The sequence below is a fragment of the Dama dama genome, chromosome 3 (genome assembly GCF_033118175.1).
Source record: "Dama dama isolate Ldn47 chromosome 3, ASM3311817v1, whole genome shotgun sequence".
NCBI lineage: Eukaryota > Metazoa > Chordata > Mammalia > Artiodactyla > Cervidae > Dama > Dama dama.
Window position 1 is genome coordinate 7,659,030 of NC_083683.1, and position 27,871 is coordinate 7,686,900.

The window sequence follows — 27,871 nt, forward strand, 5'->3', positions numbered from 1 at the left end:
CTGAAAAGATGTGAAAAATATGAAGAGCTTCTAAATGTGTCAAAATATGAGGAGCATGAAACTGTCTGAAATATATCAGGAGCATGAAAAGGTGTTGAAAAACATGAAGAGCATCAAAAGCTGTGAAGAATATGAAGAGCTTCAAAACGTGTCAAAAATATGAGGAGCATGAATCGGTCTGAAAAATAGAAGGAGCATGAAGTGGTGTTGAAAAACATGAAGATCTGAAAAGGAGTGAAAAATATGAAGAGCTTCATAAGGTGTCAAAAATATGAGGAGCATGAAACGGTCTGAAAAATAGGAGGAGCAAGAAACGGGTTTAACAAACATGAAGAGCGGGAAAAGGTGTGAAAAATATGAAGAGCTTCAAAAGGTTTCAAAAATATGAGGAGCATGAAACAGGCTGTAAAATAGGAGGAGCATGAAGCGGTGTCGAAAAACATGAAGAGCATGAAGAGTTGTGAAAAATAGGAAGAATTTCAAAAGGTGTCAAAAATATGAGGAGCATGAACGGTATGAAAAATAGGAGGATCATGAAGCCGTGTTGAAAAACATGAAGAGCCTGAAAACGTGTGAAAATTATGAAGAGCTTCAAAAGGTGTGAAATATATGAAGAGCTTCAAAAGGTGTCAAAAATGAGATGAGCATGAAATGGTCTGAAAGATAGGAGGAGCATGAAGCGGTGTTGAAAAACATGAAGAGCCTGAAAAGGTGTGAAAAATATGAAGAGCTTCAAATGGTGTGAAATACATGAGGAGCTTGAAACGGTCTGAAAAACAGGAGGAGCATGAAATCTTGTTGAAAAACATGAAGAGCCTGAAAACGTGTGAAAATTATGAAGAGCTTCAAAAGGTGTGAAATATATGAAGAGCTTCAAAAGGTGTCAAAAATGAGATGAGCATGAAATGGTCTGAAAATAGGAGGAGCATGAAGTGGTGTTGAAAAACATGAAGAGCCTGAAAAGGTGTGAAAAATATGAAGAGCTTTAAAAGGTGTGAAAAATATGACGAGCATGAAACGGTCTGAAAAATAGGAGGAGCATGAAGCGGTGTTCAAAAACATGAAGAGCCTGAAAAGTTGTGAAAAGTATGAACAGCTTCAAAATGTGTCAAATATATGAGGAGAAAGAAATGGTCTGAAAAAAAGGAAGAGCATGAAGTGGTGTTCAAAAACATGTAGAGCCTGAAAAGGTGTGAAAAATATGAAGAGCTTCAAAAGCTGTCAAATATATGAGGAGCACGAAACGGTCTGAAAAAAAGCAGGAGCATGAAGCGTTGTTGAAAATCTTGAAGATCTTGAAAAGGTGTGAAAAATATGAAGAGCTTCAAAAGGTTTCAAATATATGAGGATCATGAAACCGTCTGAAAAATAGGAGGAGCATGAAACGGTCTGAAAAATAAGAGGAGCATGAAATGGTGTTGAAAAACAGGAAGAACCTGAAAATGTGAGAAAAATATGAAGAGCTTAAAAGGTTTCAAAAATATGAGGAGCATGAAACTTTCTGAAAAATAGAAGGAGCATGAACCGGTGTTGAAAAACATGAAGAGCCTGAAAAGGTGTGAAAAATATGAAGAGCTTCAAAACGTGTCAAAAATATGAGGAGCAAGAAACGGTCGGAAAAATAGGAGGAGCAAGAAGCGGTGTTGAAAAACATGAAGAGCCTGAAAATGTGTGAAAAATATGAAGAGCTTCAAAAGGTGTGAAAAATATGAAGAGCTTCAAAAGGTGTCAAATTGAGATGAGCATGAAACGGTCTGAAAAATAGGAGGAGCATTAAGCTGTGTTGAAAATCATAACGAGCCTGAAAAGGTGTGAAAAATATGAAGAGCTTCAAAAATGTGAAAAATATGAAGAACTTCAAAAGGTGTCAAAAATGAGATGAGCATGAAACGGTCTGAAAAATAGGAGGAGCATTAAGCTGTGTTGAAAATCATAACGAGCCTGAAAAGGTGTGAAAAATATAAAGAGCTTCAAAAGGTGTGCAAAATATGAAGAGATTCAAAACCTGTCAAAAATATGAGGAGCCTGAAACAGTCTCAAAAATAGGAAGAGTATGAAACGGTCTGAAAAATAGGAGGATCATGAAGCGATGTTGAAAATCGTGAAGAGCCTGAAAAGGTGTGAAAAATGTGAAGAGCTTCAACAGGTGTCAAAAACATGAGGAGAATGAAACGGTCTGAAAAATAGGAGGAGCATGAAGCTGTGTTCAAAAACATGAAGAGCCAGAAAAGGTGTGAAAAATAAGAAGAGCTTCAAAAAGTGTCAAAAATATGAGGAGCAAGAAACGGTCTGAAAAATAGGAGGAACATGAAGTGGAGCTGAAAAACATGAAGAGCCTGAAAAGGTGTGCAAAATATGAAGAGCTTCAAAAGGTGTAAAAAATGAGATGAGCATGAAACGGTCTGAAAAATAGGAGGAGCATGAACTGGTGCTGAAAAACATGAAGAGCCTGAAAAGGTGTGAAATATATGAAGAGCTTCAAAAGGTGTCAAAAATATGAGGAGCATGAAACGGTCTGAAAAATAGGAGGAGCATGAAGCGGTGTTGAAAAACATGAAGAGCATGAAAAGCTGTGAAGAATATGAAGAGCTTCAAAACCTGTCAAAAATATGAGGAGAATGAATCGGTCTGAAAAATAGGAGGAGCAAGAAACGGTTTTAACAAACATGAAGAGCGGGAAAAGGTGTGAAAAATATGAAGAGCTTCAAAAGGTTTGAAAAATATGAAGAACATGGAACGGTCTGAAAAATAGGAGGAGCATAAAGCGGTGTTCAAAAACATGAAGAGCCTGAAAAGGTGTGACAAATATGAAGAACTTCAAAAGGTGTCAAAAATATGAGGAGCATGAAACAGTCTCAAAAATAGGAGGAGCATGAAGCGGTGTTCAAAAACATGAAGAGCCTGAAAAGGAGTGACAAATATGAAGAGCTTCAAAAGGTGTCAAAAATATGAGGAGCATGAAACGGTCTCAAAAATAGGAGGAGCATGAAGCGGTGTTCAAAAATATGGAGAGCCTGAAAAGGTATGAAAAATATGAAGAGCTTCAAAAGGTGTGAAATATATGAAGAGCTTCAAAAGGTGTCAAAAATATGAGGAGCCTGAAACAGGCTGTAAAATAGGAGGAGCATGAAGCGGTGTCGAAAAACATGAAGAGCATGAAGAGTTGTGAAAAATAGGAAGAACTTCAAAAGGTGTCAAAAATATGAGGAGCATGAACGGTATGAAAAATAGGAGGATCATGAAGCCGTGTTGAAAAACATGAAGAGCCTGAAAACGTGTGAAAATTATGAAGAGCTTCAAAAGCTGTGAAATATATGAAGAGCTTCAAAAGGTGTCAAAAATGAGATGAGCATGAAATGGTCTGAAAGATAGGAGGGGCATGAAGCGGTGTTGAAAAACATGAAGAGTCTGAAAAGGTGTGAAAAATATGAAGAGCTTCAAATGGTGTGAAATACATGAGGACCTTGAAATGGTCTGAGAAACAGGAGGAGCATGAAATCTTGTTGAAAAACATGAAGAGCCTGAAAACGTGTGAAAGTTATGAAGAGCTTCAAAAGGTGTGAAATATATGAAGAGCTTCAAAAGGTGTCAAAAATGAGATGAGCATGAAATGGTCTGAAAGATAGGAGGGGCATGAAGCGGTGTTCAAAAATATGAAGAGCCTGGAATGGTGTGAAAAATATGAGAGCCCCAAAACGTGTCAAAAGTATGAGGAGCATGAAACGGTGTGAAAAACATGAAGAGCCTGAAAAGGTGTGAGAAATAGAACGGCTTCAAAAGGTGTGAAAAATATGAGGAGCCTGAAACGGTCTGAAAAATAGGAGGAGCATGAAGTGGTGTTGAAAAACATGAAGAGCCTGAAAAGGTGTAAGAAATAGAACGGCTTCAAAAGGTGTGAAAAATATGAGGAGCATGAAACGGTCTGAAAAATAGGAAGAGCATGAAGCGGTGTTTAAAAACATGAAGAGCCTGAAAAGGTGTGAAAAATATGAAGAGCTTCAAAAGGTTTGAAAAATATGAAGAGCATGGAACGGTCTGAAAAATAGGAGGAGGATAAAGAGGTGTTCAAAAAAATGAAGAGCCTTAAAAGGGGTGACAAATATGAAGAGCTTCAAAAGGTGTCAAAAATATGAGGAGCATGAAACGGTATGAAAAATAGGAGGATCATGAAACGGTGTGAAAAACATGAAGAGCCTGAAAAGGTGTGAGAAATAGAACGGCTTCAAAAGGTGTGAAAAATATGAGGAGCCTGAAACGGTCTGAAAAATAGGAGGAGTACGAAGTGGTGTTGAAAAACATGAAGAGCCTGAAAAGGTGTGAGAAATAGAACGGCATCAAAAGGTGGGAAAAATATGAGGAGCATGAAACGGTCTGAAAAATAGGAAGAGCATGAAGCGGTGTTTAAAAACATGAAGAGCCTGAAAAGGTGTGAAAAATATGAAGAGCTTCAAAAGGTGTCAATAATAAGACGTGCATGACACAGTCTGAAAAATAGGAGGAGCATGATATTGTCTGAAATATAGGAGGAGCATGAAGCGGTGTTCAAAAACATGAAGAGCCTGAAAAGGTGTGCAAAATATGAAGAGCTTCAAAAGGTGTCAAGAATATGTGGAGCATGAAACGGTCTGAAAAATAGGAGGAGCATGAACTGGTGCTGAAAAACATGAAAGCCTGAAAAGGTTTGAAAAATATGAAGAGCTTCAAAAGGTGTGAAAAATATGAGGAGCATGAAACGGGCTGAAAAATAAGAGGAAAATGAAGCGGTGTAGAAAACCATGAAGAGCCTGAAAAAGTGTGAAAAATATGAAGAGCTTCAAAAGTAGGCAAAATTATGAAGAGTAAGAAACGGTCAAAAAAATAGGAGGAGCATGAAACTGTGTTCAAAAACATGAAGAGTCTGAAAAGGTGTGAAATATATGAAGAGTTTCAAAAGGTGTCAAAAATATGAAGAGCATGAAACGGTCTGAAAAATAGGAGGAGCATGAAGCGGCATTGAAAAACATGAAGAGCCTGAAAAGGTGTGAAAAATATGAAGAGCTTCAAAAGGTGTCAAAAATATGAAGAGCATGATATGGTCTGAAAAATATGAGGAGCATGAAACGGTGTTCAAAAACATGAACAGCCTGAAAAGGTGTGAAATATATGAAGAGCTTCAAAAGGTGTCAAAAATATGAAGAGCATGAAACTGTCTGAAAAATAGGAGGAGCATGAAATGGTCTGATAAATAGGAGGAGCATGAAACGGTGTTGAAAAACATGAAGAGCCTGAAAATGTGTGAAATATATGAAGAACTTAAAAGGAGTCAAAAATATGAGATGCATGAAACGGTCTGAAAAATAGAAGAAACATGAAGCGGTGTTGAAAAACGTGAAGAGCCTGAAAAGGTGTGAAAAATATGAAGAGCTTTAAAAGGTGTGAAAAATATGAGGAGCATGAAACGGTCTGAAAAATAGGAGGAGCATGAAGCGGTGTTGAAAAACATGAAGAGCCTGAAAAGGTGTGGAAAATATGAAGAGCTTCAAAAGGTGTCAAAATATGAGGAGCAGTAAACGGTTTGAAAAATAGGAGGAGCATGAAACAGTGTTGAAAAACATGAAGATCATGGAAAGGTGTGTATAATATAAAGAGCGTCAAAAGGTGTAAAAAATATGAGGAGCACGAAACGGTCTGAAAAATAGGAGGAGCCTGCAAAGGTGTTGAAAATCATGAAGAGCCTGAAAAGGTGTGAAGAATGAGAAGAGCTGCAAAAGGCGTCAAAATATGAGGAGCATGAAACGGTCTGAAAATTAGAAGAAGCATGAAACGGTGTTGAAAAATATGAAGACCATGAAAGGGTGTGAAAAACATGAAGAGCTTAAAAAGGTGTCAAAAATATGAGGAGCATGAAACGGTCAAAAAATAGGAGGAGCACGAGACGTTGATGATAAACCTGAAGAGCAAGAAAAGGTGTTAAAAATATGAAGAGCTTAAAAAGGTGTCAAAAATATGAGGAGCAAGAAACGGTGTTGAAACACATGAAGAGCCTGAAATGGTGTGAAAAATATGAAGAGCTTCAAAAGGTGTAAAAAATATGAGGACCATAAAACGATCTGAAAAATATGAGGAGCCTGAAACGGTCTGAAAAATAGGAGGAGCATGAAACGGTGTTCAAAAACATGAAGAGCCTGAAAAGTTTTGAAAAATATGCAAAGCTTCAAAAGGTGTCAAAAATTAGATGAGCATGAAACGGTCTGAAAAATTGGAGGAGCAAGAAGTAGCGTTGAAAAAAATGAAGAGCCTGAAAAGGTGTGAAAATTATGAAGAGCTTCAAAAGGTGTCAAAAATATGAGGAGCATGAAACGGTCTGAAAAATAGGAGGAGTATGAAGCGGTGATGAAAAACATGAAGGGCATGAAAACGTGTGAAAAATATGAAGAGCTTCAAAAGGTGTGAAAAATATGAAGAGCTTCAAAAGGTGTCAAAAATATGAGGAGCATGAAACGGTCTGAAAAATAGGAGGAGCATGAAGCGGTGATGAAAAACATGAAGGGCATGAAAACGTGTGAAAAATATTAAGAGCCTGAAAAGGTGTGAAAAATATGAAGAGCTTCAAAAGGTGTCAAAAATATGTTGAGCATGAAACGGTCTGAAAAATAGGAGGAGCATGAAGCGGTGTTCAAAAACATGAAGAGCCTTAAAAGGTGTGAAAAATATGAAGAACTTCAAAAGGTGTCAAAAATATGAGGAGCATGAAACGGTCTGAAAAATAGGAGGAGCATCAAGCGGTGTTGAAAAACATGAAGAGCCTGAGAAAGTGTGAGAAATAGGAAGAGCTTCAAAAGGTGTGAAAAATATGAAGAGCTTCAAAAGGTGTCAAATGAGATGAGCATGAAACTGTCTGAAAAATAGGAGGAGCATGAAGTGGTGTTGAAAAAAAAGAAGAGCCTGAAAAGGTGTGAAATATATGAAGAGCTTCAAACGTTGTCAAGAATATGAGGAGAATGAAACGGTCTGAAAAATTGGAGGAGCATGAAGCGGTGTTGAAAAACATGAAGAGCCTGAAAAGGTGTGAAAAATATGAAGAGCCGCAAAAGGTGTCAAAATGAGATGAGCATGAACCGTTCTGAAAAATAGGAGGAGCATGAAGTGATGTTGAAAAAAATGAAAAGCCTGAAATGGTGTGAAATATATGAAGAGCTTCAAAAGGTGTAAAAATATGAGGAGAATGAAACGGTCTGCATAATAGGAAGAGCATGAAATGGTGTTCAAAAACATAAAGAGCATGAAAAGGTGTGAAAAATATGAAGAGTTTCAAAAGGTGTGAAATACATGAGGAGGATTAAACGGTCTGAAAAATACGAGGAGCATGAAGCGGTGTTCAAAAACATGAAGAGCCTGAAAACGTGTGAAAAATATGAAGAGTTTCTAAAGGTGTCAAAAATATGAGGAGCATGAAACGGTCTGAGAAATAGGAGGAGCATGAAGTGGTGTTCAAAAACATGAAGAGCCTGAAAAGGTGTGAAATAAATGAAGAGCTTCAAAACGTGTCAAAAATATGAGGAGCATTAAACGGTCTGAAAAATAGGAGGAGCATGAAACTGTTTTCAAAAACATGAAGAGCCTGAAAAGGGGTGAAATAAATGAAGAGCTTCAAAACGTGTCAAAAATATGAGGAGCATGAAACGGTCAGAAAAATAGGAGGAGCATGAAACTGTTTTCAAAAACATGAAGAGTCTGAAAAGGTGTCAAATATATGACGAGTTTCAAAAGGTGTCAAAAATATGAAGAGCATGAAACGGTCTGAAAAATAGGGGGAGCATGAAGCGGCGTTGAAAAACATGAAGAGCCTGAAAAGGTGTGAAAAATATGAAGAGCTTCAAAAGGTGTCAAAAATATGAAGAGCATGATATGGTCTGAAAAATATGAGGAGCATGAAACGGTGTTCAAAAACATGAACAGCCTGAAAAGGTGTGAAATACATGAAGAGCTTCAAAAGGTGTCAAAAATATGAAGAGCATGAAACTGAAAAATAGGAGGAGCATGAAAAGTTCTGAAAAATAGGAGGAGCATGAAGTGGTGTTGAAAAACATGAAGAGCCTGAAGGTGTGAAATATATGAAGAGCTTCAAAAGGTGTCAAAAAATGAGGAGCATGAAACGGTCTGAAAAAAAAGGAGGAGCATGAAGCGGTGTTCAAAAACATGAAGAGCATGGAAAGGTCTGAATAATATACAGAGCGTCAAAAGGTGTAAAAAATATGAGGTGCACGAAACGGTATGAAAATTAGGAGGAGCCTGAAAAGGTGTTGAAAATCATGAAGAGCCTGAAAAGTTGTGAAGAATAAGAAGAGCTGCAAAAGGCGTCAAAATTATGAGGAGCATGAAACGGTATGAAAATTAGAAGAAGCATGAAACGGTTTTGAAACATATGAAGACCATGAAAGGGTATGAAAAACATGAAGAGCTTAAAAAGGTGTCAAAAATATGAGGAGCATGAAACGGTCAAAAAAATAGGAGGACCATGAGATGTTGTTGATAATCATGAAGAGCATGAAAAGGTGTGAAAAATATGAAGAGCTTCAAAAGGTGTCAAAAATATGAGGAGCATGAAACAGGCTGAAAAATAGGAGGAGCATGAAGCGGTGTCGAAAAACATGAAGAGCATGAAGAGTTGTGAAAAATAGGAAGACCTTCAAAACGTGTCAAAAATGAGATGAGCATGAAACGGTCTGAAAAAAAGGAGGTGCATGAAGTGGTATTGAAAAACATGAAGAGCCTGAAAACGTGTGAAAAATATGAAGAGCTTCTAAAGGTGTGAAAAATATGAAGAGCTTCAAAAGGTATCAAAAATGAGATGAGCATGAAGCGGCCTGAAAAATAGGAGGAGCATGAAGTGGTGTTGAAAAACATGATGAGCCTGAAAAAGTGGGAAATATATGAAGAGCTTCAAAAGGTGTCAAAAATATGAGGAGCATGAAACGGTATGAAAAATAGGAGGAGCATGAAGCGTGGTTGAAAAACATGAAGAGCCTGAAAAGGTGTGAAAAATATGAAGAGCTTCAAAAGGTATCAAAAATATGAGGAGCATGAACGGTCTAGAAAATAGCAGGAGCATGAAGCGGTCTTGAAAACCATGAAGAGCCTGAAAAGGTGTGAAAAATAAGAAGAGCTTCAAAATGTTTCAAAATTATGAGGAGAATGAATGGTCCAAAAAAGAGGAGGAGCATGAAGCGGTGTTGAAAAACATGAAGAGCCTGAAAAGGTGTGAAATATATGAAGACCTTCAAAATGTGTGAAGTACATGAGGAGCATTAAACCCTCTGAAAAATAGGAGAAGATTGAAGTTTTGTTCAAAAACATGAAGAGCCTGAAAAGGTGTGAAATATATGAAGATCTTCAAAAGGTGTGAAAAATATGAGGGGCATGAAACGGTCTGAAAAATAGGAGGTGCATGAAGCGGTGTTGAAAACATGAAGAGACTGAAAACGTGTGAAAAATATGAACAGCTTCAAAAGGTGTGAAAAATATGAAGAGATTCAAAAGGTGTGATAAATATGAAGAGCTTCAAACGGTGTCAAAAATGAGATGAGCATGAAATGGCCTAAAAAATAGGAGGAGCATGAAGTGTTGGTGAAAAACATGAAGAGCATGAAGAAGTGTGAAGTATATGAAGAGATTCAAAACGTGTCAAAAATATGAGGAGCATGAAACGGTCTGAAAAATAGGAGGAGCATGAAGCGGTGTTGAAAAACAAGAAGAGTCTGAAAAGGTGTGAAAAATATGAAGAGCTTCAAAAGGTGTGAAAAATATGAAGAGCTTCAAAATGTGTCAAAAATGAGATGAGCATGAAACGGTCTGAATATTAGGAGGAACATGAATTGGTGTTGAAAAACATGAAGAGACTGAAAAGCTGTGAAAAATATGAAGAGCTTCAAAAGGTGAGAATTATATGAAGAGCTTCAAAAGAAGTCAAAAATGAGATGAGCATGATATTGTCTGAAAGATAGGAGGAGCATGAAGCGGTGTTGAAAAACATGAAGAGCCTGAAATGGTGTGAGAAATATGGAGATCTTCAAAAGGTGTCAAAAATATGAGGAGCATGAAACGGTCTGAAAATAAGGAGGATCATGAAGTGATGTTGAAAAATATGAAGAGCCAAAAAAGGTGTGAAAAATATGAAGAGCTTCAAAAGGTGTCAAAAATATGAGGAGCATGAAAAGTTCTGAAAAATAGGAGGAGAATGAAGCGGTGTTGAAAAACATGAAGAGCCTGAAAATGTGTGAAAAATTTGAAGAGCTTCAAAAGGTGTCAAAAATATGAGGAGCATGAAACGGTCTGAAAAATAGGAGGAGCATGAAGCGGTGTTGAAAAACAAGAAGAGTCTGAAAAGGTGTGAAAAATATGAAGAGCTTCAAAAGGTGTGAAAAATATGAAGAGCTTCAAAATGTGTCAAAAATGAGATGAGCATGAAACGGTCTGAATATTAGGAGGAACATGAATTGGTGTTGAAAAACATGAAGAGACTGAAAAGCTGTGAAAAATATGAAGAGCTTCAAAAGGTGAGAATTATATGAAGAGCTTCAAAAGAAGTCAAAAATGAGATGAGCATGATATTGTCTGAAAGATAGGAGGAGCATGAAGCGGTGTTGAAAAACATGAAGAGCCTGAAAAGGTGTGAGAAATATGGAGATCTTCAAAAGGTGTCAAAAATATGAGGAGCATGAAACGGTCTGAAAATAAGGAGGATCATGAAGTGATGTTGAAAAATATGAAGAGCCAAAAAAGGTGTGAAAAATATGAAGAGCTTCAAAAGGTGTCAAAATATGAGGAGCATGAAAAGTTCTGAAAAATAGGAGGAGAGTGAAGCGGTGTTGAAAAACATGAAGAGCCTGAAAATGTGTGAAAAATTTGAAGAGCTTCAAAAGGTGTCAAAAATATGAGGAGCATGAAACGGTCTGAAAAATAGGAGAAGCAAGAAACGGTTTTAACAAACATGAAGAGCGTGAAAAGGTGTGAAATATATGAAGAGCTTCAAAAGGTGTCAAAAATATGAGGAGCATGAAACGGTCTGAAAAATAGGAGGAGCATGAAACGGTGTTCAAAAACACGAAGAGCCTGAAATGGTGTGAAAAATATGAGGAACTTCAAAAGGCGTCAAAAATATGAGGAGCATGAAACGCTCTGAAAAATAGGAGGAGCATGAAGTGGTGTTGAAAAACATGAAGAGCCTGAAAAGGTGTGAAATATATGAAGAGCTTCAAAAGGTGTCAAAAATATGAGGAGCATGAAACGGTCTGAAAAATAGGAGGAGCATGAAGCGGTGTTGAAAAACATGAAGAGCATCAAAACCTGTGAAGAATATGAAGAGCTTCAAAACGTGTCAAAAATATGAGGAGCATGAATCGGTCTGAAAAATAGAAGGAGCATGAAGTGGTGTTGAAAAACATGAAGATCTGAAAAGGAGTGAAAAATTTGAAGAGCTTCATAAAGTGTCAAAAAGATGAGGAGCATGAAACGGTCTGAAAAATGGGAGGAACAAGAAACGGTTTTTACAAACATGAAGAGCGGGAAAAGGTGTGAAAAATATGAAGAACTTCAAAAGGTGTCAAAAATATGAGGAGCATGAAACAGGCTGTAAAATAGGAGGAGCATGAAGCGGTGTCGAAAAACATGAAGAGCATGAAGAGTTGTGAAAAATAGGAAGAACTTCAAAAGGTATCAAAAATATGAGGAGCATGAACGGTATGAAAAATAGGAGGATCATGAAGCCGTGTTGAAAAACATGAAGAGCCTGAAAACGTGTGAAAATTATGAAGAGCTTCAAAAGGTGTGAAATATATGAAGAGCTTCAAGATGTGTCAAAAATGAGATGAGCATGAAATGTTCTGAAAGATAGGAGGGGCATGAAGCGGTGTTGAAAAACATGAAGAGCCTGAAAAGGTGGGAAAAATATGAAGATCTTCAAAATGTGTCAAAAACATGAGGAGCATGAAACGGTCTGAAAAATAGGAGGAGCAAGAAGTGATGTTTAAAAACATGAAGAGCCAGAAAAGGTGTGAAAAATATGAAGAGCATCAAAAGATGTGAAATATAGGAGGAGCATGAACCGGTCTGAAAAATAGGAGGAGCATGAAGCGGTTTTGAAAAGCATGAAGAGCCTGAAAAGCTGTGAAAAATATGAAGAGCTTCATAAGGTGTCAAAAATATTAGGAGCATGAAACTGTCTGAAAAATAGGAGGAGCATGAAGTGGTGTTGAAAAACGTGAAGAGCCTAAAAAGGTGTGAAAAATATGAAGAGCTTCAGAAGGTGTGAAAAATATGAAGAGCTTCAAACGGTGTCAAAAAAGAGATGAGCATGAAATGGCCTAAAAAATAGGAGGAGCATGAAGGGTTGGTGAAAAACATGAAGAGCCTGAAAAAGTGTGAAGTATATGAAGAGATTCAAAAGGTGTCAAAAATATGAGGAGCATGAAACGGTCTGAAAAATAGAAGGAGAATTAAGCGTTGTTGAAAAACATGAAGAGCCTGAAAATGTGTGCAAAATATGAAGAGCTTCAAAAGGTGTGAAAAATATGAGGAGCATGAGACGGTCTGAAAAATAGGAGGAGCATGAAGCGGTGTTGAAAAACAAGAAGAGTCTGAAAAGGTTTGAAAAATATGAAGAGCTTCAAAAGGTGTGAAAAATATGAAGAGCTTCAAAATGTGTAAAAAATGAGATGAGCATGAAACGGTCTGAATATTAGGAGGAACATGAATTGGTGTTGAAAAACATGAAGAGACTGAAAAGGTGTGAAAAATATGAAGAGTTTCAAAAGGTGTCAAATATATGAAGAGCTTCAAAAGAAGTCAAAAATGAGATGAGCATGATATTGTCTGAAAGATAGGAGGAGCATGAAGCGGTGTTGAAAAACATGAAGAGCCTGAAAAGGTGTGAGAAATATGGAGATCTTCAAAAGGTGTCAAAAATATGAGGAGCATGAAACGGTCTGAAAAATAGGAGGATCATGAAGTGATCTTGAAAAACATGAAGAGCCAAAAAAGGTGTGAAAAATATGAAGAGCTTCAAAAGGTGTCAAAAATATGAGGAACATGAAACGGTCTGAAAAATTGGAGGAGCATGAAGCCGTGTTCAAAAACTTGAACAGCTTGAAAATGTGTGAAAAATATGAAGAGCCTGAAAAGTTATGAAAAATACGAAGAGCTTCAAAAGGTGTCAAATATATGAGGAGCATGAAACGGTCTGAAAATAGGAGGTTCATAAAGCGGTGTTGAAAAACATGAAGAGCCTGAAAATGGTGTGAAAAATATCAAGAGCTTCAAAAGGTGTCAAAAATGAGATGTGCATGAAACGGTCTGAAAAATAGGAGGAGCATGAAACGGTGTTCAAAAACATGAAGAGCCTGAAAAGGTGTGAAAAATATGAAGAGCCTCAAAAAATGTCAAAAATATGATGAATATGAAACGGTCTGAAAAATAGGAGGATCATAAAGCGGTGTTGAAAAACATGAAGAGCCTGAAAATGGTGTGAAAAATATGAAGAGCTTCAAAAGGAGTCAAAAATGAAATGTGCATGAAAAGGTCTGAAAAATATGAGGAGCATGAAGTGGTTGTGAAAAACATGAAAAGCCTGAAAATGTGTGCAAAATATGAAGAGCTTCAAAAGGTGTGAAATACATGAGGAGCATGAAACGGTCTGAAAAAAAGGAGGAGCATGAAAAGATGTTGAAAAACATGAAGAGCCTGAAAACGTGTGAAAATATGAAGATCTTCAAAAGGTGTGAAAAATATGAAGAGCTTCAAAAGGTGTCAAAAATGAGATGAGCATGAAACTGTCTGAAAAATGGGAGGAGCATGAAGTGGTGTTCAAAAAAATGAAGAGCCTAAAAAGGTGTGAAAAATATGCAGAAGTTCAAAAGAAATCAAAAATATGAGGAGCATGAAACGGTCTGAAAAGTAGGAGGAGCATGAAGCGGTATTCAAAAACATGAAGAGCCTGAAAAGGTGTGAAAAAAGTTAAGAGTTTCAAAAGGTGTCAAAAAAATGAGTAGCATGAAACGGTCTGAAAAATTGGAGGAGCATGAAACTGTGTTCAAAAACCTGAAGAGCCTGAAAAGGTGTGAAAAATATGACGAGCTTCAAAACGTGTCAAAAATATGAGGAGCATGATACGGTCTGAAAAATAGGAGGAGCAAGAAGCGGTGTTGAAAAACCTGAAGAGCCTGAAAAGGTGTGAGAAATATGAAGAATTTCAAAAGGTATCAAAAATATGAGGAGACTAAAACGGTCTGAAAAATAAGAGGAGCATGAAGTGGTGTTCAAAAACATGAAGAGTCTGAAAAGGTGTGGAATATATGAAGACCTTCAAAAGGTGTCAAAGGTATGAGGAGAATGAAACGGTCTGAAAAATACGAGGAGCATGAAACGGTGTTCAAAAACATGAAGAGCCTGAAAAGATGTGAAAAATATGAAGAGCTTCAAAAGGTGTCAAAAATATGAGGAGCATGAAACGGTCTGAAAAATAGAAGCAGCATGAAGCGGTGTTGAAATAGATGAAGAGCCTGAAAACGTGTGAAAAATATGAAGAGATTCAAAAGGTGTGAAAAATATGAAGAGCTTCAAAAGGTGTGAAAAGAATGAAGAGATTCAAAAGGTGTCAAAAATATGAGGAACATGAAATGGTCTGAAAAATTGGAGGAGCATGAAGCCGTGTTCAAAAACATGAACAGCTTGAAAATGTGTGAAAAATATGAAGAGCCTGAAAAGTTATGAAAAATACGAAGAGCTTCAAAAGGTGTCAAATATATGAGGAGCATGAAACGGTCTGAAAATTAGGAGGATCATAAAGCGGTGTTGAAAAACATGAAGAGCCTGAAAATGGTGTGAAAAATATCAAGAGCTTCAAAAGGTGTCAAAAATGAGATGTGCATGACACGGTCTGAAAAATAGGAGGAGCATGAAACGGTGTTCAAAAACATGAAGAGCCTGAAAAGGTGTGAAAAATATGAAGAGCCTCAAAAAATGTCAAAAATATGAGGAATATGAAACGGTCTGAAAAATAGGAGGATCATAAAGCGGTGTTGAAAAACATGAAGAGCCTGAAAATGGTGTGAAAAATATGAAGAGCTTCAAAAGGAGTCAAAAATCAAATGTGCATGAAACTGTCTGAAAAATATGAGGAGCATGAAGTGGTTGTGAAAAACATGAAAAGCCTGAAAATGTGTGCAAAATATGAAGAGCTTCAAAAGGTGTGAAATACATGAGGAGCATGAAATGATCTGAGAAATAGGAGGAGCATGAAGCGGTGTTCAAAAACATGTAGAGACTGAAAAGGTGTGAAAAATATGAAGAGCTTCAAAAGGAGTGAAAAATAGGAGGAGCATGAAACGGTCTGAAAAATAGGACGAGCATGAACTGGTGTTCAAATACATGAAAAGCCTGAAAAGGTGTTAAAAATATGAAGAGCTTCAAAAATATGAAAAATATGAAGAGCTTCAAAAGGTGTGAAAAATATGAAGAGCTTCAAAAGGTGTCAAAAATATGAGAAACATGAAACGGTCTGAAAAATAGGAGGAGCATGAAGTGGTGTTGAAAAAAATGAAGAGCCTTAAAATGTGTGAAATATATGAAGAGCTTCAAAAGGTGTGAAATATATGAGGAGCATGAAACGGGCTGAAAAATAGGAGGAGCATGAAGCGGTGTGGCAAAACATGAAGAGCCTGAAAGGGTGTGAAAAATATGAAGAGCTTCAAAAGGTGTCAAAAATATGAGGAGCATGAAACGGTCTGAAAAATAGGCGGAGCATGAAGCGGTGTTCAAAAACATGAAGAGCGTGAAAAGGTGTGAAAAATATGAAGAGCTTCAAAAGGTGTCAAACATAAGAGGAGCATGAAACGGTCTGAAAAATAGGAGGAGCATGAAACGGTGTTGAAAAACATGAAGAGCCTGAAAATGGTGTAAAAAATATGAAGAACTTCAAAAGGTGTGAAAAATATGAAGAGCTTCAAAAGGTGTCAAAAATATGAGGAACATGAAACGGTCTGAAAAATTGGAGGAGCATGAAGCCGTGTTCAAAAACATGAACAGCCTGAAAATGTGTGAAAAATATGAAGACCCTGAAAAGGTGTGAAAAATATGAAGTACTTCCAAAGGTGTCAAATATATGAGGAGCATGAAACGGTCTGAAAAATAGGAGGGTCATAAAGCGGTGTTGAAAAACATGAAGAGCCTGAAAATGGTGTGAAAAATATCAAAGGCTTCAAAAAGTGTCAAAAATGAGATGTGCATGAAACGGTCAGAAAAATAGGAGGAGCATGAAACGGTGTTCAAAAACATGAAGAGCCTGAAAAGGTGTGAAAAATATGAAGAGCCTCAAAAAATGTCAAAAATATGAGGAATATGAAACGGTCTGAAAAATAGGAGGATCATAAAGCGGTGTTGAAAAACATGAAGAGCCTGAAAATGGTGTGAAAAATATGAAGAGCTTCAAAAGGAGTCAAAAATGAAATGTGCATGAAACGGTCTGAAAAATATGAGGAGCATGAAGTGGTTGTGAAAAACATGAAAAGCCTGAAAATGTGTGCAAAATACTAAGAGCTTCAAAAGGTGTGAAATACATGAGGAGCATGAAATGGTCTGAGAAATAGGAGGAGCATGAAGCGGTGTTCAAAAACATGTAGAGACTAAAAAGGTGTAAAAAATGTGAAGAGCTTCAAAAGGAGTCAAAAATGAAATGTGCATGAAACGGTCTGAAAAATATGAGGAGCATGAAGTGGTTGTGAAAAACATGAAAAGCCTGAAAATGTGTGCAAAATACTAAGAGCTTCAAAAGGTGTGAAATACATGAGGAGCACGAAACGGTCTGAAAAATAGGAGGAGCATGAACCGGTGTTCAAATACATGAAAAGCCTGAAATGGTGTGAAAAATATGAAGAGATTCAAAAATATGAAAAATATGAAGAGCTTCAAAAGGTGTCAAAAATATGAGAAACATGAAACGGTCTGAAAAATTGGAGGAGCATGAAGCGGTGTTCAAAAACATGAAGAGCCTGAAAAGGTGTGAAAAATATGAAGAGCTTCAAAAGGTGTCAAAAATATGAGAAACATGAAACGGTCTGAAAAATTGGAGGAGCATGAAGCGGTGTTCAAAAACATGAAGAGCCTGAGAAGGTGTGAAAAATATGAAGAGCTTCAAAAGGTGTCAAAAATATGAGGAGCATGAAATGGTCTAAAAAATCGGAGGAGCATGAAATGGTGTTCAAATACATGAAGAGACTGAAAAGGTGTGAAAAACATGAAGAGCTTCAAATGGTGTGAAAAATATGAGGAGCATGAAACGGTCTGAAAAATAGGAGGAGCAAGAAGGTGTGCTCAAAAACATGAAGAGCCTGAAAAAGTGTGAAAAATATGAAGAGCTTCAAAAATATGAAAAATATGAAGAGCTTCAAAAGGTGTGAAAAATATGAGGAGCATGAAACGGTCTGAAAAAATGAGGAGCATGAAGCGCTGTTCAAAAACATGAAGAGCTTAAAAGGTGTGAAAAATATGAAGAGATTCAAAAGGTGTCAAAAATATGAGGAGCATGAAACGGCCTCAAAAATAGGAGGAGCATGAATCGGTGATGAAAAACATGGAGAGCCTGAAAAGGTGTGAAAAATATGAAGAGCTTCAAAAGGTTTCAAAATGTGTGGAGCATGAAACGGTCTGAAAAATAGGAGGAGCATGAAGCGGTGTTGAAAAACATGAAGAGCCTGAAAAGGTGTGAAAAATATGAAGAGCTTGAAAAGGTGTGAAAAATATGAAGAACTTCAAAATGTGTGAAGCATATGAAGAGCTTCAAAACGTGTGAAATACATGAGGAGCATGAAACTCTCTGAAAAATAGAAGGAGCATAAAGTGGTGTTCAAAAACATGAAGAGCCTGAAAAGGTGTGAAAAATATGAAAAGCTTCAAAAGGTGTCAAAAATATGAGGAGCATGAAACGGGCTGAAAAATAGGAGAAGCATGAAGTGGTGTTGAAAAACATGAAGATCCTGAAAAGGTGTGAAAAATATGAAGAGCTTCAAAAGTGTGAAATACATGACGAGCATGAAATGGCCTGAAAAAAATGAGGAACATGAAACGGTGTTCAAAAACATGAAGAGCCTGAAAAGGTGTGAACAATATGAAGAGCTTCTAAAGGTGTGAAAAATATGAGGAGCATGAAACGGTCTCAAAATAGGAGGAGCATGAAACGGTCTGAAAAATAGGAGGAGCATGAAGCGGTGATGAAAAAAAAGAAGAGCATGAAATGGTTTGAAGAATATGAGGAGCTTCAAAAGGTATCAAAAATAGGAGTAGCATGAAGCCGTGTTGAAAAACATGAAGAGCCTGAAAAGGTGTGAAAAATATGAAGAGCTTCAAAAGGTATCAAAAATAGGAGTAGCATGAAGAGGTGTTCAAAAATATGAAGAGCCTGAAAAGGTGTGAAAAATATGAAGAGCATGAAACGGTCTGAAAAATAGGTGGAGCATGAAGCGGTGTTCAGAAGCATGAAGAGCCTGAAAACTGTGAAAAATATGAAGAGCTTCAAAAAGTGTGAAAAATATGAAGAGTTTCAAAAGGTGAGAAAAATATGAGGAGCATGAAACGGTCTGAAAAATAGGAGGAGCATGAAACTGTGTGTAAAAAATGAAGAGCCTGAAAAGGTGTGAAAAATATGAAGAGCTTAAAATGGTGTGAAAAATATGAGGAGCATGATATGGTTTGAAAAATAGGATTAGCATGAAGCGGTGTTCAAAATCATGAAGAGCCTGAAAAGGTGTGAAAAATATGAAAAGCTTCAAAAGGTGTCAAAAATGAGATGAGCATGAAACGGTCTGAAAAATAGGAGGTGCATGAAGCGTTGTTGAAAAACATGAAGAGCCTGAAAATGTGTGAGACATATGAAGAGGTTAAAAAGGTGTCAAAAATATGAGGAGCATGAAACGGTCTTAAAAATACAAGGAGCATGAAGCGGTGTTGAAAAACATGAATAGCCTGAAAAGGTGTGAAAAATATGAAGAGCTTCAAAAGTTGTCAAAAATATGATGAGCATGAACGGTACGGAAAATAGCAGGAGCATGAAGCGCTCTTGAAAACCATGAAGAGCCTGAAAAGGTATGAAAAATAAGAAGAGCTTCAAAATGTTTCAAAATTATGAGGAGAATGAACGGTCTGAAAAATAGGAGGAGCATGAAGCGGTGTTGAAAAACATGAAGAGCCTGAAAAGGTGTGAAATATATGAAGAACTTCAAAAGGTGTGAAGTACATGAGGAGCATTAAACGCTCTGAAAAATAGAAGCATGAAGTTTTGTTCAAAAACATGAAGAGCCTGAAAAGGTGTGAAATATATGAAGATCTTCAAAAGGTGTGAAAAATATGAGGGGCATGAAACGGTCTGAAAAATAGGAGGTGCATGAAGCGGTGTTGAAAACATGAAGAGCCTGAAAACCTGTGAAAAATATGAACAGCTTCAAAAGGTGTGAAAAATATGAAGAGCTTCAAAAGGTGTGAAAAATATGAAGAGCTTCAAACGGTGTCAAAAATGAGATGAGCATGAAATTGCCTAAAAAATAGGAGGAGCATGAAGTGTTGGTGAAAAACATGAAGAGCGTGAAAAGGTGTGAAAAATATGGAGAGCCTCAAAAGGTGTGAAAAATATGAGAAACATGACATGATCTGAAATATTGGAGGAGCATGAAGCAGTGTTGAAGAACATGAAGAGCCTGAAAAGGTGTGAAAAATATGAAGAGCTTCAAAAGTTGTCAAAATTATGAGGAGCAAGAAACGGTCTGAAAAATAGGAGGAGCATGAAGTGGTGTTGAAAAATATGAAGAGCCTGAAAAGGTGTGAAATATGTAAAGAGCTTCAAAAGGTGTCAAAAATATGAGGAGCATGAAACGGTCTGAAAAATAGGAGGAGCATGAAGCTGTGTTGAAAAACATGAAGAGCCTGAAAAGGTGTGAACAATATTAAGAGCTTCAAAAGGTGTCAAAAATATGTGGAGCAAGTAACGGTTTGAAAAATAGGAGGAGCATGAAGCGGTGTTCAAAAACATGAAGATCCTGACAAGGTGTGAAAAATACGAAGAGCTTCAAAAGGTGTGAAATACATGAGGAAACATGAAACCGTCTGAAAAATAGGAAGAGCATGAAGCGATGTTCAAAAACATGAAGAGCCTGAAATGGTGTGAAAAATATCAAGAGTTTCAAAAGGTGTGATAAATATGATGAGCATGAAATGGTCTGAAAAATAGGAGGAGCAAGAAGCGGTGTTCAAAAACATGAAGAGCCTGAAAAGGTGTGAAACAGATGAAGAGCTTCAAAAGCTGTCAAAAATATGAGGAGCATGAAATGGTCTGAAAAATAGGAGGAGAATGAAGCAGTGTTTAAAAACATGAAGAGCCTGAAAAGGTGTTGAAAAATATGAAGAGACTCAAAACTTGTCAAAAATATGAGGAGCATGAAACGGTCTGAAAAATAGGAGGAGCATGAAAAGATGTTGAAAAACATGAAGAGCCTGAAAACGTGTGAAAATATGAAGATCTTCAAAAGGTGTGAAAAATATGAAGAGCTTCAAAAGGTGTCAAAAATGAGATGAGCATGAAACTGTCTGAAAAATGGGAGGAGCATGAAGTGGTGTTCAAAAAAATGAAGAGCCTAAAAAGGTGTGAAAAATATGCAGACTTTCAAAAGAAATCAAAAATATGAAGAGCATGAAACGGTCTGAAAAGTAGGAGGAGCATGAAGCGGTATTCAAAAACATGAAGAGCCTGAAAAGGTGTGAAAAAAGTGAAGAGCTTCAAAAGGTCTCAAAAAAATGAGTAGCATGAAACGGTCTGAAAAATCGGAGGAGCATGAAACGGTGTTCAAAAACCTGAAGAGCCTGAAAAGGTGTGAAAAATATGACGAGCTTCAAAACGTGTCAAAAATATGAGGAGCATGATACGGTCTGAAAAATAGGAGGAGCAAGAAGCGGTGTTGAAAAACATGAAGAACCTGAAAAGGTGTGAAAAATATGAAGAACTTCAAAAGGTGTGAAAAATATGAGGAGCATGTAACGGTCTGAATAATAGGAGGAGCATGAAGCGGTGTTCATAAACATGGAGACCCTGAAAAGGTGTGAAAAATATGAAGAACTTCAAAAGGTGTGAAAAATATGAAGAGCTTCAAAATGTGTCAAAAAGAGATGAGCATGAAACGGTCTGAAAAATAGGAGGAGCATGAAGTGGTTTTGAAAAACCGGAAGAGCCTGAAAAGGTGTGAGAAATATGAAGAGTTTCAAAAGGTATCAAAAATATGAGGAGACTGAAACGGTCTGAAAAATAAGAGGAGCATGAAGCGGTGTTCAAAAACATGAAGAGTCTGAAAAGGTGTGGAATATATGAAGACCTTCAAAAGGTGTCAAAGGTATGAGGAGAATGAAACGGTCTGAAAAATACGAGGAGCATGAAACGGTGTTCAAAAACATGAAGAGCCTGAAAAGATGTGAAAAATATGAAGAGCTTCAAAAGGTGTCAAAAATATGAGGAGCATGAAACGGTCTGAAAAATAGAAGCAGCATGAAGCGGTGTTGAAATAGATAAAGATCCTGAAAACGTGTGAAAAATATGAAGAGATTCAAAAGGTGTGAAAAATATGAAGAGCTTCAAAAGGTGTGAAAAGAATGAAGAGCTTCAAAAGGTGTCAAAAATATGAGGAACATGAAATGGTCTGAAAAATTGGAGGAGCATGAAGCCGTGTTCAAAAACATGAACAGCTTGAAAATGTGTGAAAAAAATGAAGAGCCTGAAAAGTTATGAAAAATATGAAGAGCTTCAAAAGGTGTCAAATATATGAGGAGCATGAAACGGTCTGAAAAATAGGAGGATCATAAAGCGGTGTTGAAAAACATGAAGAGCCTGAAAATGGTGTGAAAAATATCAAGAGCTTCAAAAGGTGTCAAAAATGAGATGTGCATGAAACGGTCTGAAAAATAGGAGGAGCATGAAACGGTGTTCAAAAACATGAAGAGCCTGAAAAGGTGTGAAAAATATGAAGAGCCTCAAAAAATGTCAAAAATATGAGGAAAATGAAACGGTCTGAAAAATAGGAGGATCATAAAGCGGTGTTGAAAAACATGAAGAGCCTGAAAATGGTGTGAAAAATATGAAGAGCTTCAAAAGGAGTCAAAAATGAAATGTGCATGAAACGGTCTGAAAAATATGAGGAGCATGAAGTGGTTGTGAAAAACATGAAAAGCCTGAAAATGTGTGCAAAATACGAAGAGCTTCAAAAGGTGTGAAATACATGAGGAGCATGAAATGGTCTGAGAAATAGGAGGAGCATGAAGCGGTGTTCAAAAACATGTAGAGACTGAAAAGGTGTGAAAAATATGAAGAGCTTCAAAAGGAGTGAAAAATAGGAGGAGCATGAAATGGTCTGAAAAATAGGAGGAACATGAACCGGTGTTCAAATACATGAAAAGCCTGAAAAGGTGTGAAAAATATGAAGAGCTTCAAAAATATGAAAAATATGAAGAGCTTCAAAAGGTGTGAAAAATATGAAGAGCTTCAAAAGGTGTCAAAAATATGAGAAACATGAAACGGTCTGAAAAATTGGAAGAGCATGAAGCGGTATTCAAAAACATGAAGAGCCTGAAAAGGTGTGAAAAATATGAAGAGCTTCAAAAGGTGTCAAAAATATGAGGAGCATGAAACGGTCTGAAAAATAGGAGGAGCATGAAGCGGTGTTGAAAAAAATGAAGAGCCTGAAAATGTGTGAAATATATGAAGAGCTTCAAAAGGTGTGAAATACATGAGGAGCATGAAACGGGCTGAAAAATAGGAGGAGCATGAAGCGGTGTGGCAAAACATGAAGAGCCTGAAAAGGTGTGAAAGATATGAAGAGTTTCTAAAGGTGTCAAAAATATGAGGAGCATGAAAACGTCTGAAAAATAGGAGGAGCATGAAGTTGTGTTGAAAAACATTAAGAGCCTGAAAGGGTGTGAAAAATATGAAGAGCTTCAAAAGGTGTCAAAAATATGAGGAGCATGAAACGGTCTGAAAAATAGGCGGAGCATGAAGCGGTGTTCAAAAACATGAAGAGCGTGAAAAGGTGTGAAAAATATGAAGAGCTTCAAAAGGTGTCAAACATAAGAGGAGCATGAAACGGTCTGAAAAATAGGAGGAGCATGAAACGGTGTTCAAAAACATGAAGAGCCTGAAAATGGTGTGAAAAATATCAAAGGCTTCAAAAAGTGTCAAAAATGAGATGTGCATGAAACAGTCAGAAAAATAGGAGGAGCATGAAACGGTGTTCAAAACCATGAAGAGCCTGAAAAGGTGTGAAAAATATGAAGTACTTCAAAAGGTGTCAAATATATGAGGAGCATGAAACGATCTGAAAAATAGGAGGATCATAAAGCGGTGTTGAAAAACATGAAGAGCCTGAAAATGGTGTGAAAAATATCAAAGGCTTCAAAAAGTGTCAAAAATGAGATGTGCATGAAACGGTCAGAAAAATAGGAGGAGCATGAAACGGTGTTCAAAAACATGAAGAGCCTGAAAAGGTGTGAAGAATATGAAGAGCCTCAAAAAATGTCAAAAATATGAGGAATATGAAACGGTCTGAAAAATAGGAGGATCATAAAGCGGTGTTGAAAAACATGAAGAGCCTGAAAATGGTGTGAAAAATATGAAGAGCTTCAAAAGGAGTCAAAAATGAAATGTGCATGAAACGGTCTGAAAAATATGAGGAGCATGAAGTGGTTGTGAAAAACATGAAAAGCCTGAAAATGTGTGCAAAATACTAAGAGCTTCAAAAGGTGTGAAATACATGAGGAGCATGAAATGGTCTGAGAAATAGGAGGAGCATGAAGCGGTGTTCAAAAACATGTAGAGACTGAAAAGGTGTGAAAAATGTGAAGAGCTTCAAAAGGAGTGAAAAATAGGAGGAGCACGAAACGGTCTGAAAAATAGGAGGAGCATGAACCGGTGTTCAAATACATGAAAAGCCTGAAATGGTGTGAAAAATATGAAGAGCTTCAAATATATGAAAAATATGAAGAGCTTCAAAAGGTGTGAAAAATATGAAGAGCTTCAAAAGGTGTCAAAAATATGAGAAACATGAAACGGTCTGAAAAATTGGAGGAGCATGAAGCGGTGTTCAAAAACATGAAGAGCCTGAAAAGGTGTGAAAAATATGAAGAGCTTCAAATGGTGTCAAAAATATGAGGAGCATGAAATGGTCTAAAAAATCGGAGGAGCATGAAATGGTGTTCAACACATGAAGAGACTGAAAAGGTGTGAAAAACATGAAGAGCTTCAAATGGTGTGAAATACATGAGGAGCATGAAACGGTCTGAAAAATAGGAGGAGCAAGAAGGTGTGCTCAAAAACATGAAGAGCCTGAAAAAGTGTGAAAAATATGAAGAGCTTCAAAAATATGAAAAATATGAAGAGCTTCAAAAGGTGTGAAAAATATGAGGAGCATGAAACGGTCTGAAAAATATGAGGAGCATGAAGCGCTGTTCAAAAACATGAAGAGCCTAAAAGGTGTGAAAAATATGAAGAGCTTCAAAAGGTGTCAAAAATATGAGGAGCATGAAACGGCCTCAAAAATAGGAGGAGCATGAATCGGTGATGAAAAACATGGAGAGCCTGAAAAGGTGTGAAAAATATGAAGAGCTTCAAAAGGTTTCAAAATGTGTGGAGCATGAAACGGTCTGAAAAATAGGAGGAGCTTGAAGCGGTGTTGAAAAACATGAAGAGCCTGAAAAGGTGTGAAAAATATGAAGAGCTTGAAAAGGTGTGAAAAATATGAAGAACTTCAAAAGGTGTGAAACATATGAAGAGCTTCAAAACGTGTGAAATACATGAGGAGCATGAAACTCTCTGAAAAATAGAAGGAGCATGAAGTGGTGTTCAAAAACATGAAGAGCCTGAAAAGGTGTGAAAAATATGAAAAGCTTCAAAAGGTGTCAAAAATATGAGGAGCATGAAACGGGCTGAAAAATAGGAGAAGCATGAAGTGGTGTTGAAAAACATGAAGATCCTGAAAAGGTGTGAAAAATATGAAGAGCTTCAAAAGTGTGAAATACATAACGAGCATGAAATGGCCTGAAAAATACGAGGAACATGAAACAGTGTTCAAAAACATGAAGAGCCTGACAGGTGTGAACAATAAGAAGAGCTTCAAAAGGTGTCAAAAATATGAGGAGCATGAAAACGTATGAAAAATAGGAGGAGCATGAAGTGGTGTTGAAAAACATTAAGAGCCTGAAAGGGTGTGAAAAATATGAAGAGCTTCAAAAGGTGTCAAACATATGAGGAGCATGAAACGGTCTGAAAAATGGGAGGAGCATGAAATGGTGATCAAAAACATGAAGAGCCTGAAAAGGTGTGAAAAATGTGAAGAGCTTCAAAAGGTGTGAAAGACATGAGGAGCATGAAACGGGCTGAAAAATAGGAGAAGAATGAAGTGGTGTTGAAAAACATGAAGAGCCTGAAAAAGTGTGAAAAATATGAAAAGCTTCAAAAGGTGTGAAATACATGAGGAGCATGAAACTCTCTGAAAAATAGAAGGAGCATGAAGTGGTGTTCAAAAACATGAAGAGCCTGAAAAGTTGTGAAAATATGAAGAGCTTCAAAAATATGAAAAATATGAAGAGCTTCAAAGGGTGAGAAAAATATGAAGAGCTTCAAAAGGTGTCAAAAATATGAGGAGCATGAAACGTTCTGAAAAATAGGAGGAGCATGAAGCGGTGTTGAAATACATGAAGAGCCTGAAAATGTGTGAAAAACATGAAGAGCTTAAAAAGGTGTCAAAAATATGAGGAGCCTGAAACGGTCTGAAAAAGAAGAGGAGCATGAAGCGGTGTTGAAAAACATGAAGAGCCTGAAAAGGTGTGAAAAATATGAAGAGCTTCAAAACGTGTCAAAAATATGAGGAGCATGAAACGGTCTTAAAAATACGAGGAGCATGCAGTGGTGTTGAAAAACATGAAGAGCCTGAAAAGTTGTGAAAAATATGCATAGCTTCAAAAGGTGTCAAAAATTAGATGAGCATGAAACGGTCTGAAAAATTGGAGGAGCAAGAAGTACTGTTTAAAAAAATGAAGAGCCTGAAAGTGTGTGAAAAATATGAAAAGCTTCAAAAGATGTCAAAAATATGAGGACCTTGAAACGGTCTGAAAAATAGGAGGAGCATAAAGCGTTGTTGAAAAACATGAAGAGCCTGAAAAGGTGTGAAAAATATGAAGAGCTTGAAAAGGTGTGAAAAATATGAAGAACTTCAAAAGGTGTGAAACATATGAAGAGCTTCAAAACGTGTGAAATACATGAGGAGCATGAAACTCTCTGAAAAATAGAAGGAGCATGAAGTGGTGTTCAAAAACATGAAGAGCCTGAAAAGGTGTGAAAAATATGAAAAGCTTCAAAAGGTGTCAAAAATATGAGGAGCATGAAACGGGCTGAAAAATAGGAGAAGCATGAAGTGGTGTTGAAAAACATGAAGATCCTGAAAAGGTGTGAAAAATATGAAGAGCTTCAAAAGTGTGAAATACATGACGAGCATGAAATGGCCTGAAAAATACGAGGAACATGAAACGGTGTTCAAAAACATGAAGAGCCTGAAAAGGTGTGAACAATATGAAGAGCTTCAAAAGGTGTCAAAAATATGAGGAGCATGAAAACGTATGAAAAATAGGAGGAGCATGAAGTGGTGTTGAAAAACATTAAGAGCCTGAAAGGGTGTGAAAAATATGAAGAGCTTCAAAAGGTGTCAAAAATATGAGAAGCATGAAACTGTCTGAATAATAGGAGGAGCATGAAGCGGTGTTCAAAAATATGAAGAGTCTGAAAAGGTGTGAAAAATATGAACAGCTTCAAAAGGTGTCAAAAATATGAGGAGCATGAAACGGTCTGAAAAATGGGAGGAGCATGAAATGGTGATCAAAAACATGAAGAGCCTGAAAAGGTGTGAAAAATGTGAAGAGCTTCAAAAGGTGTGAAAGACATGAGGAGCATGAAACGGGCTGAAAAATAGGAGAAGAATGAAGTGGTGTTGAAAAACATGAAGAGCCTGAAAAAGTGTGAAAAATATGAAAAGCTTCAAAAGGTGTGAAATACATGAGGAGCATGAAACTCTCTGAAAAATAGAAGGAGCATGAAGTGGTGTTCAAAAACATGAAGAGCCTGAAAAGTTGTGAAAATATGAAGAGCTTCAAAAATATGAAAAATATGAAGAGCTTCAAAGGGTGAGAAAAATATGAAGAGCTTCAAAAGGTGTCCAAAATATGAGGAGCATGAAACGTTCTGAAAAATAGGAGGAGCATGAAGCGGTGATCAAAAACATGAAGAGCATGAAAAGGTGTGAAAAATATGAAGAGCTTCAAAAGGTGTGAAATACATGAGGAGTTTGAAACGGGCTGAAATATAGGAGAAGCATGAAGTGGTGTGGAAAAATTTGAAGAGCCTGAAAAGGTGTGAAAAATTTGAAGAGCCTGAAAAGGTGTGAAAAATATGAAGAGCCTGAAAAGGTGTGAAAAATTTGAAGAGCCTGAAAAGGTGTGAAACATTTGAAGAGCCTGAAAAGGTGTGAAAAATTTGAAGAGCCTGAAAAGGTGTGAAAAATTTGAAGAGCCTGAAAAGGTGTGAAAAATATGAAGAGCTTCAAATCGTGTGAAATACAAGAGGAGCATGAAACTCTCTGAAAAATAGGAGGAGCATGAAGCGGTTTTCAAAAACATGAAGAGCTTAAAAAGTTGTGAAAAATATGAAAAGCTTCAAGAGGTGTCAAAAATGAGATGAGCATGAAACGGTCTGAACAATAGGAGGATCATGAAACTGTGTTGAAAAACATGAAGAGCCTGAAAAGTTGTGAAAAATATAAAGAGATTC